We start from the raw sequence: 14,325 nt of genomic DNA, 5'->3' as shown, positions 1-14,325 counted from the left end.
GAATTTAGAAAGATGGTAACAATAACCCGGTGTACGAGACAGCAAAAGAGACACTGATGTATAGAACAGTCTTATGGACTCTGTGGGAGAGGGAGAGGGTGGGAAGATTTGGGAGAATGGCATTGAAACATGTAAAATATCATGTAAGAAACGAGTTGCCAGTCCAGGTTCGATGCACGATACTGGATGCTTGGGGCTAGTGCACTGGGACGACCCAGAGGGATGGTATGGGGAGGGAGGAGGGAGGAGGGTTCAGGATGGGGAACACATGTATACCTGTGGCGGATTCATTTTGATATTTGGCAAAACTAATACAATTATGTAAAGTTTAAAAATAAAATAAAATTAAAAAAAAAAAAAAGAAGAAAGTCAGGGGATGAAAAATGATATTCCATACAAGTGGGAGTCAAAAGAAAGTTGGAGCAGAATACGCATATCAGACAAAATAGACTTTAAAAAGTGTTGCACATGTATACCTGTGATGGATTCATTTTGATATTTGGCAAAACTAATACAATTATGTAAAGTTTAAAAATAAAATAAAATTTAAAAAAAAGTGTTGCAAGAGATAAGGAAAGATATTGCATAATGATCAAGAGATCAATCCAAGAAGAAGATATAACAATTATAAATAATTATGAACTCCACCAACAATACATAAGGCAAAGGCTAACAACCATGAAAGGGGAAATCAACAGTAACACAATAAGAGTAGGCGGTTTTAACAACCCACTTACACCGAGGGACAGATCATCCAGACAGAGAATTAATAAGGGAACACAAGCCTTAAATCATAGATTAGAGCAGATAGACTTAACTGATGTCTTCAGGACATTCCATTCCAAAAGAGAAGAATACACATTTTTCTCAAAGGCACACAGAACATTCTCCAGGATAGATAACATCTTAGGTCACAAATCAAGTCTCAGTAAATTTAAGAACACTGAAACCCTATTAAGAACCTTTTTTGACCACAACACCATGAGACTAGATATCAACTACAGGAAAAAAAAAAAAAAAGTAAACAAACACAAACACATGAAGACTAAACAGCACACTTTTAAAATAACCAATAGGTCACTGAAGACATTAAAAAGGAAATAAACAAATAGAAATGAATAACAATGAACAATGAACCACCAAAAGCCTATGGGACACAGCAAAAGCAGTTCTAAGAGAGAATGTTTTTTTTTTCTTAATTTATTTTTGTATGGAAGGATAATTGCTTTACAAAATTTTGTTGTTTTGTGTCAAATCTCAACATGAATTAGCCATAGGTATACATATACCCCCTCTCTTTTGAACCTCTCTCCCACCTCCCTCCCCATCCCACCCCTCTAGGCTGATACAGAGCCCCTGTTTGATTGGTTGATTCCTGAGCCATACAGCAAATTACCCTTGGTTATTTTACATATGGTAATGTAAGTTTCCATGTTACTCTTTCCATACATCTCACTCTCTCCTCCCCTCTTCCCATGTCCATAGATATATATTCTATGACTGTTTCTCCATTGTTGCCCTGTAAATAAATTCTTCAGAACCATTTTTCTAGATTCTGTATATGTGTGTTAGAATACAATATTTATCTTTCTCTTTCTGACTCACTTCACTCTGTATAATAGGTTCTAGGTTCATCCACCTCATTAGAAACTGACTCAACTCTGTTCCTTTTTATGGCTGAGTAATATTCCATTGTGTATATGTACCACAACTTCTTTATCCATTCATTTGTCGATGGAAATCTAGGTGGCTTCATGTTCTAGCTATTGTAAATAGTGCTTCAATGAACAATGAGATATATGTGTCTTTTTCAACCCTGATTTCCTCAGGGTATGTGCCTAAGAGGGAGATCGCTGAGTCATATAGTGGTTTTATTTCTAGTTTTTTAAGGAATCTCAATACCATCTTCCATAGTGGCTGCATCAATTTATATTCCCACCAACAGTGCAAGAGTATTCTCTTTTCTCCACACCTTCTCCAGAATTTATTGTTTATTGATTTTTTGATGATGGCCATTTTGACCAGTGTGAGGTGATATCTCATTGTGGTTTTGATTTGCATTTCTCTAATAATGAGCAATGTTGAGCATCTTCTCATCTGTTTCTTAGCCATCTGTATGGCTTTTTTTGATAAATGTCTGTTTAGGTCTTTTTCCTACTTTTGGATTGGGTTGTTTGTTTTCTGGGTATTGAGTTGTATGAGCTGCTTGTATAATTTGGAAATTAATCCTTTGTCAGTTGTTTCATTTGCTTTTACTTTCTCCCATTCTAAGGGTTGTCTTTTCACCTTGATTATAGTTTCCTCTGCTGTGTAAAAGCTTTTAAGTTTAATCAGGTTACACTTGTTTACTTTTGTTTTTATTTCTGTTACTGTAGGAGGTGGGTGATGGAGGGCCTTGCTTTGATTTATGTCATTGAGTGTTCTGCCTATGTTTTCCTTTAGGATTTTTATAGTTTCTGGTCTCACATTTAGGTCTTTAATCCATTTTGAGTTTATCTTTGTGTATGGTGTTAGGAAGTGTTCTAACTTCATTCTTTTACATGCAGCTGTCCAGTTTTCACAGGACTGTTTATTGAAGAGGCTATCTTTGCCCCATTGTATATTCTTGACTCCTTTGTCAAAAATAATGTACCCATAGGTGCATGGGTGTAGGAGACAGGAAGAATAGAAGAAAAGCAGGCCCTTGTAAAGGCTGCAGAAGTAATTTATAATTGTTGATAAACTGGATGCTTTAAGGCATGACAATCTTGGAACAAGTCCAGAGGAAACAATTCATAATCTTGAAAACAAGATGTGATCCTGGAGTCAGAAAACCAACCCCAGACTCTTTTCTAACTGGATCTCAGAGTCACATGTTTTATGCATCTGGAGGAAAATCTACAGATAAAAAATATTAGTCTTAGTTACTGATTTGTTATTGGTTACTGTTTCTTGGCTACTCAATCACTACTACTTAGTGATCACTTTGTTCTTTGGCCCTGAAGGCCACATGAGTTATAGCTTAACTCTACACACATTCTTTCCCTAATGGCTAAGAGTATAATGAAGTTGGCATGGATTCAGTTTCTGCACCTTCACCTTAGAGCAGTGTTGGTCCCCTGATCTTTGCCTTTCACTGAGCTTTCATGTCTTGTTTCTCATGCTCCCACTGCATCACACTTTTGGAAAACCTGTTTGTCGAGCCGGACTTGACACATGAATTTATTTCTGGGCTTTCTACATTGTTCCATTGATCTATATTTCTGTTTTTGTGCTAGTACCATACTGTCTTGATGACTGTAGCTTTGCAGAATAATCTGAAGTCTGGAAGGTTGATTCATCCAGCTCCATTCTTCTTTCTCAAGACTGCTCTGGCTATTCGGGGTCTTTTGTGTTTTCATATGAATTGTGAAATATTTTGTTCTACTTATGTGAAAAATGTCATTGGTAATTTGATGGGGATCACATTGAATCTGTATATTGCATTTGGTAGTATAATTACTTTCACAATATTGATTCTTCCTACCCAGGAACCACCGGACCTTCTTCTTGAGAAATCTGTATGCAGATGAGGAAACAACAGTTAGAATTGAACATGGGAAAAGAGACTTGTTCCAAATAGGGAAAGGAATATGTCAAGGCTGTATATTGTCACTCTGCTTATTTAACTTATATGCAGACTACATCATGAGAAACACTGGACTGGATAAAGCATAAGCTGGAATCAAGATTGTTGGGAGAAATATCAATAACCTCAGATATGAAGATGACACCACCCTTATGGCAGAAAGCAAAGAAGAACTAAAGAACCTCTTGATGAAAGTGAAAGAAGAGAGTGAAAACGTTGGCTTAAAACTCAACATTCAGAAAATGAACATCTGATCCCATCACTTCATGGAAACTAGATGGGGAAACAGTGGAAACAATGACAGACTTTATTTTTGTCTCTAAAATCACTGCAGATGGTGACTGCAGCCATAAAATTAAAAGATGCTTGCTCCTTGGAAGGAAAGTTATGGCCAAGTGAGGTGGCATACTAAAAAAGCAGAGACATCACTAGGCTGACAAAAGTCCATATAAGCAAAGCTATGGTTTTTACAGTAGTCATGTACAAACACAAGAGCTGAATCATAAAGAAGGCTGAGCAATGAAGAATTAATGCTTTTTGAACTATGGTTCTAGAGAAGACTCTTAAGAGTCCCTTGGACTGCAAGGAGATCCAACCAGTCAATCCTAAGGGAAATCAACCCTGAAAATTTATTGGAAGGACTAGTCCTGAAGCTGAATCTCCAATACTTTGTCCGCTGGATGCAAAGAGCTGACTCATTGGAAAAGACCCTGATGCTGGGAAAGATGGAGGGTAGAAGGAGAAGTGGGCAACAGAGGATAACATAGTTGGATGGCATTAGTGACTCAATGGACATGAGTTTGAGTAAGCTCCAGGGGATGGTGAAAGACAGGAAAGCCTGACATTCTCCAGTCCATGGGGTCACAAAGAGTTGGAACCAACCGAGTGACTAAACATTTCACTGAATATAGTACAGTCACAGGATATAAAATTAACACACAGAAATCCCTTGCATTCCTATACACTAATAATGAAGTATAAGAAAGAGAAGTTAAGGAAACAATTTTATTACCAATTTTAACAAAAAGAATAAAATACCTATGGATAAACCTACATAAAGAGAAAAAGACCTGTATGCAGAAAACTATGACACTGATGAAAGAATTTAAATATGACACAAACAGATGCAGTGATGTCATGTACTTGATTGTAAGAATCAATTTTTTGAAAATGTCTATACTACCAAATAATCTGCAGATTCAATGCAATACCTATCAAGTCACCAATAGTATGTTTCACAGAACTAAAAGAAAAATATTCACAATTTGTGTAGAAATACAAAGGACTCTGAATAGCCAAAGCTATCTTGAAAAAGAAGAATGGAACTGGGGAAATCAACCTCCCTGACATCAGAATATACTACAAAGCTATAGTCATTAAGATGGTATGTACTGGCATAAAAATAGATGTATAGACTAATGGAACAAGGTAGAAATCCCAGAGGTAAGCCCACACACCTATGGGCAACTTATCTTTGGTAAAGGAGGCAAAAATATACAATGGAAAAAAAACTGGCCACTTTAGTAATTAATGCTGGGAAAACTGGACAACTACATGTAAAAGAATTAAATTAGAGCACTTTCTACAATCTTACCCAAAAGTAAACTCAAAATGGATTAAAGATTTAAATGTAAGTCAATGGAATACAAATCTCTTAGAGGAAAGCATAGGTGATACATTCTTTGACGTACATCACAGCAAGATCCTCTTTGACTCCTAGAGTAGTTAAAATAAAATCAAATGTAAACAAATAGGACTTAAAAGCTTTTCCACAGTAAAGGCAACAATAGGCAACATTAAAAGACAACACTCATATTTGGAGAAAATAATTGCAAGCAAAACAACTGACAAAGATTAACCTCCACAGTATCCAAGCAGCTCATGCAGCTTGATACCAGAAAGACAAACAACCTAATAAAGAAAATGAGTGAAAGACCTACTCAGGTGTTTCTCCAGAGAAGTATACATGGCCAAACAAACACATGAAAAGATTCTTAATATCACTCGTTGTTGGAGAGATTCAAATCAAACTACAATGAGGCATCAACTTACACCAGTAAGAATGGTCATCATTTTAAAATGTACCAAAAATAAATGCTGGAGAGAATGTGGAGAAAAAAGAATCCCCTTGCACTGATGTCAGTAATGTAAATTTATACTATCACTGTGGAGAACAGTATAGAGATTCCTAAAAAAAAAAGAAAAAAGAAAACTAGGAATAGAACTACCATATGACCCAGCAATTTCACTACTTGGCATATACCCTGAGAAAACCAGAATTGAAAGAAGAGCATGTACCTAATTTTCATTGCAACACTTTTTACCATAGTTAGGAAATGGAAGCAACCTAGATATCCGTTGACAGATGAATGGATACAGAAATTGTCTCTCTCTCTCTCTCTCTCTCTCTATATATATATATATATATATATATATATATATATATACATACACACACACACACACACACAATGGTATATTGCTCTGCTATAAAAAAAGAACACATCCGTGTCAGTCTTAGTGAGCTGGATGAACATAAAGCCTATTATAGTGAGTGAACTAAGTCAGAAAGACAAATATTGTACATTAATACATGCACTTGGAATCTAGAAAGATGGTACTGAGGAACCCATTTGCAGAGCAGCAATGGAGATGCAGACATAGAAAACAAACTTGTAGACACACTGGGAGAAGGGGAGGGTGGGACAAATTAAGAGAATAGTATGGCAATGTATTCACTAGCATATGTAAAATAGATAGCAAGTAGAAATTTGCTATGTGACACAGGGACTCGAAATCAGTGCTCTGTGATAACCTAGGGGGATTGGATGGGGTTTGAGATGAGACAGGGTACAAGAAAGAGGTGATGTATGTATACTTATGGCTGATTCATGTTGATATATGGCAGAAACTAACAAGAAGCAATCATCCCCCAAATTAAAAAACATACAAACGACAACAACAACAAAAACAAAAAACCTTAAAGACAAAAATACAAAGATCCCAATTTGTTTCCAAGGCAAACCATTCAAGATCACAGTAATTCATGTCTATGCCACAATCACTGATGCTGAAGAAGCTGAAGTTGAACAGTTCTATGAAGACTTACAACAATGTCTAAAATTAACATGAAAAACAGATGTCCTTTCATCATAGGGGAATGCAATGCAAAAGTAGGAAGTCAAGAGATAACCAGAGTAACAGGCAAATTTGACCTTGGAGTACAAAAAGAAGCAGGGCAAAGGCTAGCAGAGTTTTGTCCAGAGAACATGGTGCTCATAGAAGACACACTTTTCCAACAACCCAAGAGACATCTTTACACATGGACATTAAAAAATGGTCGAGAGTGAAATCAGATTGACTAAACGCTTTACAGCTAAAGATGTTCAGTTCAGTTCAGTCACTCAGTCGTGTCTGACTCTTTGTGACCCCATGGACTGCAGCACACCAGGCCTCCCTGTCCATCACCAACTCCTGGAGTCTACTCAAACTCATGTCCATTGAGTCAGTGAGGCCATCCAACCATATAATCCTCTGTCATCCCCTTCTCCTCCCATCTTCAATCTTTCCCAGCATCAGGGTCTTTTCCAATGAGTCAGTTCTTCACATCAGGTGGCCAAAGTATTGGAGTTTCAGCTTCAGCATCAGTCTTTTCAATGAATGTTCAAGACTGATTTCCTTTAGGATGGACTGGTTTGATCTCCTTGCTGTCCAAAGGGCTCTCAGGAGTCTTCACCAACACCACAGTTAAAAAGCATCATTTTTTCAGTGCTCAGCTTTCTTTATGGTCCATCTCTTACATCCATACATGACTACTGGAAAAACCATAGCTTTGACTATGGGCCTTTGTTGACAAAGTAATGTCTCTACTTTGTAATATGCTGTCATGTTATGTCATTGGTCATAACTTTTCTTTCAAGGAGCAAGTGTCTTTTAATTTCAAAGCTGCAGTCACCATCTGCAGTGATTTTGGAGTCCCCCACCCCCCCCAAAAAAAAAATAAAGATGTAGATGCTCTATACAGTCAGCAAAAATGAGACCTGGAGCGGACTATGGCTCAGATCATAAAATCCTTATTGCCAAATTCAGACCTATGTTGAAGAAAGTAAGGAAAACCACTTGTTCATTCAGGTATGATCTAACTCAAATCCCTTAAGATTATACTGGAGGTGATAAATAGATTCCATGGAATTCTATCTGGTAAACAGAGTGTCTGAAGAACTGTGAATAGAGGTTTTTAACATTGTACTGGAGGCAGTGACCAAAACCATACCAAAGAAGAAATGGAAGACAGCAATGTGGTTGTCTGAGGAGGCTTTACAAATACTGAGGAAAAAAGAAGTGAAAGTCAAGGGAGATACAGAAAGATATATCCTACTGAATGCAGAGTTCCAGAGAAGAGCAAGGAGAGATAAGATGGCCTTTTGTAATGAACAAAACAAATAAATAGAGGAAAACTATAGAATGGGAAACATTAGAGATGTCTTCAAGAAAATTAGATATATCATGGGAATATTGCATGCAAAGATGGACACCATAAAGGACAGAAATAGTAAAGATTTAATAGAAGCTAATGACCTAGATAAACACAATGATATGATCATTCACTTAGAGTTGGTCATCCTGGAATGTGAAGTCAAGTGGCCTTAGGAAGCATTACTGCAATCAAAGATAGTGGAGGTAATGGAATTCAAGCTGAGCTATTTAAAATCCTAAAAGCTAATGCTGTTTAAGTGATGACTCCATATGTCAGCAAATTTGGAAAACTCATCAGAGGCCACAGGATCAGAAAATATCAGTTTTCATTACAATTCCAAGGATGGGCAATGCCAAAGCATGTTCAAAGCACTGTATAATTGTGCTTCTTTCACATGTTACCAAGATTATGTTCAAAATCCTTCAAAGTAGGCTTCAGTAGTATGTGAACAGAGAACCTCCAGATGTACAAGCTGGGTTTCAAAGAGGCAGAAGTAGAGATCAAATTGCCAAAATGGAAAAAGCAAGGAAATTCCAGAAAACAAGCATCTACTTCTGCTTCATTGACTATGCTAACACCTTTGACTCTGGATCACAACAAACTGTGGAAAATTCTGCAAGTTATGGGAGTGCCAGAACACCTTACATGTCTCCTGAGAAATCTGTACACAGGCAAAGAAGCAACAGTTAGAACCTTACATGGAACAATGGACTGGTTCAAAATTGGAAAAGGAATGTCACAAGGCTGCATATTGTCACCCTGCTTATTTAACTTATATGCAGAGTACATCATTTGAAATACCAAGCTGAATGAATCACAAGCTGGAATCAAGATTGTCAAGAGAAATACCCTAAAAACCTCAGATATGCAAATGATACCAATCTAACGGGATAAACTGAAGAGGAACTAAAGAGGATTTTGTGAAATGAAATGAATGTGAAAGAGGAGAGTGAAAAAGCTGTCCTAAAGCTCAACATTAAAAAAAATAATAATAATAAGGTCATGGCATCTGATCTCATCACTTCATGACAAATAGAAGCCAAAAAATTGGAAGTAGTGACAGATTTTATTTTCTTGACCTCGAAAATCACAGCATATGGTGACTGCAGCTGTGAAATTAAAAACAAAAACAAACAAACAAACAAACAAAAAATGCTTGCTCCTGAAAGGAAAGCTGTGACAAACCTAGACAGAGTATTAAAAAGTAGCAAAATCATTTTTCTGACAAATTTCTGTATAACTCAAGCTATGGTTTTATGAGGAATCATGTATGAATGTAAGAGTTACACCATAAAGAAGGATGAATGCTGAAGAATTTATGCTTTTGAATTGTGGTGCTGCAGAAGGCTCTTGAGAATGTCTTGGACAACAAGGGAATTAAAACAATCAATTCTAAAGCAATTCAATCCTGAATATTCACTGAAAGGACTGTTGCTAAAAATGAAGCTCCAATACTTGGGCCACCTGATGTGAAGAGCTGACTCATTGGAAAAGACTTTGATGCTGGGAAAGATTTAAGGCAAAAGAAGACAGCAGCAGCAGATGAGATATATAGCATCACTGACTCAATCAATGGGCTTGGATTTGAGCACACCCTGGGAGATAGTGGAGGGCAGAGAATCTGCCATATTACAGTCCATGGTGTTGCAGAGTTGGACATTGTTTAGTGACTAAATAACAACAACATGGTTACTACATGGCAAATTTGAAGTTACTGTCTTATCATCACTACAAACAAAGCTAGTGGAGGTGATGGAACTCCAGTTGAGCTATTTCAAATCTTGAAAGATGATGCTGTGAAAGTGCTGCACTCAATATCCCAGCAAATTTGGAAAACTCAGCAGTGGCCACAGGACTGGAAAAGGTCAGTTTGCATTCCAATCCCAAAGAAAGGCAATTGCAAAGAATACTCAAACTACCGCACAATTGCACTCATCTCACACGCTAGTAAAGTAATGCTCAAAATTCTCCAAGCCAGGCTTCAGCAATATGTGAACCGTGAACTTCCTGATGTTCAAGCTGGTTTTAGAAAAGGCAGAGGAACCAGAGATCAAATTGCCAACATCTGCTGGATCACGGAAAAAGCAAGAGAGTTCCAGAAAAACATCTATTTCTGCTTTATAGACTATGCCAAAGCCTTTGACTGTGTGGATCACAATAAACTGTGGAAAATTCTGAAAGAGACGGGAATACCAGACCACCTGATCTGCCTCTTGAGAAATCTGTATGCAGGTCAGAAAGCAACAGTTAGAACTGGACATGGAACAACAGACTGGTTCCAAATAGGAAAAGGAGTTCGTTAAGGCTGTATATTGTCACCCTACTTTTTAAACTTATATGTAGAGTGCATCATGAGAAACGCTGAACTGGAAGAAACGCAAGCTGGACTCAAGATTGCTGGGAGAAATATCAATAACCTCAGATATGCAGATGACACCACCCTTATGGCAGAAAGTGAAGAGGAATTAAACAGCCTCTTGATGAATGTGAAAGTAGAGAGTGAAAAAGTTAGCTTAAGGCTCAACATTCAGAAAACGAAGATCATGGCATCTGGTCCCACCACTTCATGGGAAATAGATGGGAAAACAGTGGAAACAGTGTCAGACTGTATTTTTCTGGGCTCCAAAATCACTGCAGCTGGTGACTGCAGCCATGAAATTAAAAGACGCTTACTCCTTGGAAGGAAAGTTATGACCAACCTAGATAGCATATTCAAAAGCAGGGACATTACTTTGCAACAAAAGTTCGTTTAGTCAAGGCTGTGGTTTTTCCTGTGGTCATATATGGATGTGAGAGTTGGACTGTGAAGAAGGCTGAGTGCTGAAGAATTGATGCCTTTGAACTGTGGTGTTGGAGAAGACTCTTGAGAGTCCCTTGGACTGCAAGGAGATCAGACCAGTCCATTCTGAAGGAGATCAGCCCTGGGATTTCTTTATAAGGAATGATGCTAAAGCTGAAACTCCAGTACTTTGGCCACCTCATGCGAAGGGTTGACTCATTGGAAAAGACTCTGATGCTGGGAGGGATTGGGGGCAAGAGGAGAAGGGGACGACAGAGGATGAGATGGTTGGATGGCATCACTGACTCGATGGACGTGATTCTCAGTGAACTCCAGGAATTGGTGATGAACAGCGAGGTCTGGCATACTGTGATTCATGGGGTCGCAAAGAGTCGGACACGACTGAGGGACTGATCTGACCTGATCTAATCTGATCTTATCATCTGATTCCATTGCGACCCTCTGAACTGTTTTGTATAATGCCTTCTTCAATAGTCAAGCTATTTTACCCATAGAGGAAAGGGTAAGCTTTTTTTTAGTGACTGATCTTTTGAGAAACATTAGTGAAAGTTCCTTACTTTTATTGTCTCTTTCTGCTTTTTGTTTGTTTCTCTATATCTTGTGTGTATCATTTCCTCTCTGTATCTTTCTAGTCCTTCTCTCCTTCCTCCCTTGCCTCATGTTTCCTCCTACCACTTCCTCCTCCTCCAGATTCTTCTTCTACTTCTGCTTCTGCTACTCTTCCTCCTTCTTCACACACACACACACTTCATGATGTGTCGATCACTCAGTTGGATATGAAACAAGATCATATATATAAAACTAAATGAAAGGCAATGTATTAGTTTATATTTTAGTTTTCATAGTAAACGGATTCTGGAAATGGATGATACCAAAAAATATTTATTTAATCCTATGCTGTTTTTCATTGTCAAAAAGGTTCCACCACTAGCCACAGTAAAGTTAAAATACAAAAATATACAAACAACTCCTACAGCTCAACTCCAGAAAAATAAATGACCCAATCAAAAAATGGGCCAAAGAACTAAATAGACATTTCTCCAAAGAAGACATGCAGATGGCTAACAAACACATGAAAAGATGCTCAACATCACTCATTATCAGAGAAATGCAAATCAAAACCACTGTGAGGTACCATTTCATGCCAGTCAGAATGGCTGCGATCCAAAAGTCTACAAGCATAGATGCTGGAGAGGGTGTGGAGAAAAGGGAACCCTCTTACACTGTTGGTGGGAATGCAAACTAGTACAGCCACTATGGAGAACAGTGTGGAGATTCCTTAAAAAACTGGAAGTAGAACTGCCTTATGATCCAGCAATCCCACTGCTGGGCATACACACTGAGGAAACCAGAAGGGAAAGAGACACGTGTACCCCAATGTTCATCACAGCACTGTTTATAATAGCCAAGACATGGAAGCAACCTAGATGCCCATCAGCAGATGAATGGATAAGAAAGCTGTGATACATATACACAATGGAGTATTACTCAGCCATTAAAAAGAATACATTTCAATCAGTTCTAATGAGATGGATGAAACTGGAACCTAATATACAGAGTGAAGTAAGCCAGAAAGAAAAACACCAATACAGTATACTAATGCATATATATGGAATTTAGAAAGATGGTAACAATAACCCTGTGTATGAGACAGCAAAAGAGACACTGATGTATAGATCAGTCTTATGGACTCTGTGGGAGAGGGAGAGGGTGGGGAGATTTGGGAGAATAGCATTGAAACATGTATAATATCATGTATGAAATGAGTCGCCAGTCCAGGTTCGATGCACGGTACTGGATGCTTGGGGCTGGTGCACTGGGACCACCCAGAGGGAGGGTATGGGGAGGGAGGAGGGAGGAGGGTTCAGGATGGGGAACGCAGGTATACCTGTGGTGGATTCATTTCGATATTTGGCAAAACTAACACAATATTGTAAAGTTTAAAAATAAAATAAAATTTTTAAAAATACAAAAATAAATAAATAAATAAAATTTAAAATCAAGTAGTTTATTTCCCACTAAACTTCAAAAATATATAAATAATTTCTACTTTATTTGATCTATTATTTATTGAAATCTACAAGTCTATGGTAACTACTAGTTTGATTAAAATGAGATATCAAATAATCTATATATTAAAAAGTGTTTTGCAGTTTCATAGCCCTTCAGAAGAAAATAAATCTCAAATTTGATTACAAGACATCATTCCAAAGTTAAAATATGGCAAAGAATAAGTCATTATGAGGATGAACTTATATTTTATACAAATATATATCTTACTCATTAAAAATATATGGTGAACAGTTGCTTGTTTCATGAGAATTAAAGGTTCTTGAATATTAGTACAAGGAAGAAAATCAAAAAATAATGTTTGGACCATTATGGAGATACAGTTTACAAGCTCTGCTGTGAGATGTAACACTACTTTAAGTGACTGCTAGTGAGATGGGCCTTGCCGCTAGGAGCACACATCCATTTTTTTCTGTTTGTTCAAATGGAAATACGATTTTTAGAAAAGGTCAAGTGATTAGTGATTACTTTCAACAGAATCAGCATGTAGCTACTTCAATAAGGTTTTTTGTTTTGTTTTTTTGTAAATAAAAGTTCTGCTTCATTCTTTCCCATCATAAAGTATTTAGACCCCCTTTAATCAAAACTTGCCAGGATATAAAATTATGATTTGCTATTATATATAATTCAGGCTTAAATTGAAGAAATTAGGGAAAACCACTAGAACATTCAGGTATGACTTAAATCAAATCCCTTATGATTATACAGTGGAAGTGAGAAATAGATTTAAGGGATTAGATCTGATAGAGTGCCTGATGAACTATAGACAGAGGTTTGTGAAATTGTACAGGAGACAGGGATCAAGACCATCCCCACGGAAAAATATTGCAAAAAAGCAAAATGGCTGTCTGGCGAGGCCTTACAATAGCTATGAAAAGAAGAGAAGCAAAAAGCAAAGGAGAAAAGGACAGATATAAGCATCTGAATGCAGAGTTCCAAAGAATAGCAAGGAGAGATAAGAAAGCCTTCCTCAGCAATCAGTGCAAAGAAATAGAGGAAAACAACAGAATGGGAAAGACTAGAGATCTCTTCAAGAAAATTAGAGATACCAAGGGAACATTTCATGCAAAGATGGGCTCCATAAAGGACAGAAATGGTATGGACTTAACAGAAGCAGAAGATATTAGAAGAAGTGGCAAGAATACACAGAAGAACTGTACAAAAAAGAGCTTCATGGCCCAGATAATCACGATGGTGTGATCACTCACCTAGAGCCAGACATCCTGGAATGTGAAGTCAAGTGGGCCTTAGAAAGCATCACTATGAACAAAGCTAGTGGAGGTGATGGCATTCCAGTTGACCTATTTCAAATCCTGAAAGATGATGCTGTGAAAGTGCTGCACTCAATATCCCAGCAAATTTAGAAAACTC

Source organism: Bos mutus, chromosome 23 (genome assembly GCF_027580195.1).
Source record: "Bos mutus isolate GX-2022 chromosome 23, NWIPB_WYAK_1.1, whole genome shotgun sequence".
In the NCBI taxonomy this organism is placed as follows: domain Eukaryota; kingdom Metazoa; phylum Chordata; class Mammalia; order Artiodactyla; family Bovidae; genus Bos; species Bos mutus.
The sequence above is the reverse complement of the archived record's forward strand: the minus strand, read 5'-3'. Positions refer to the sequence as shown.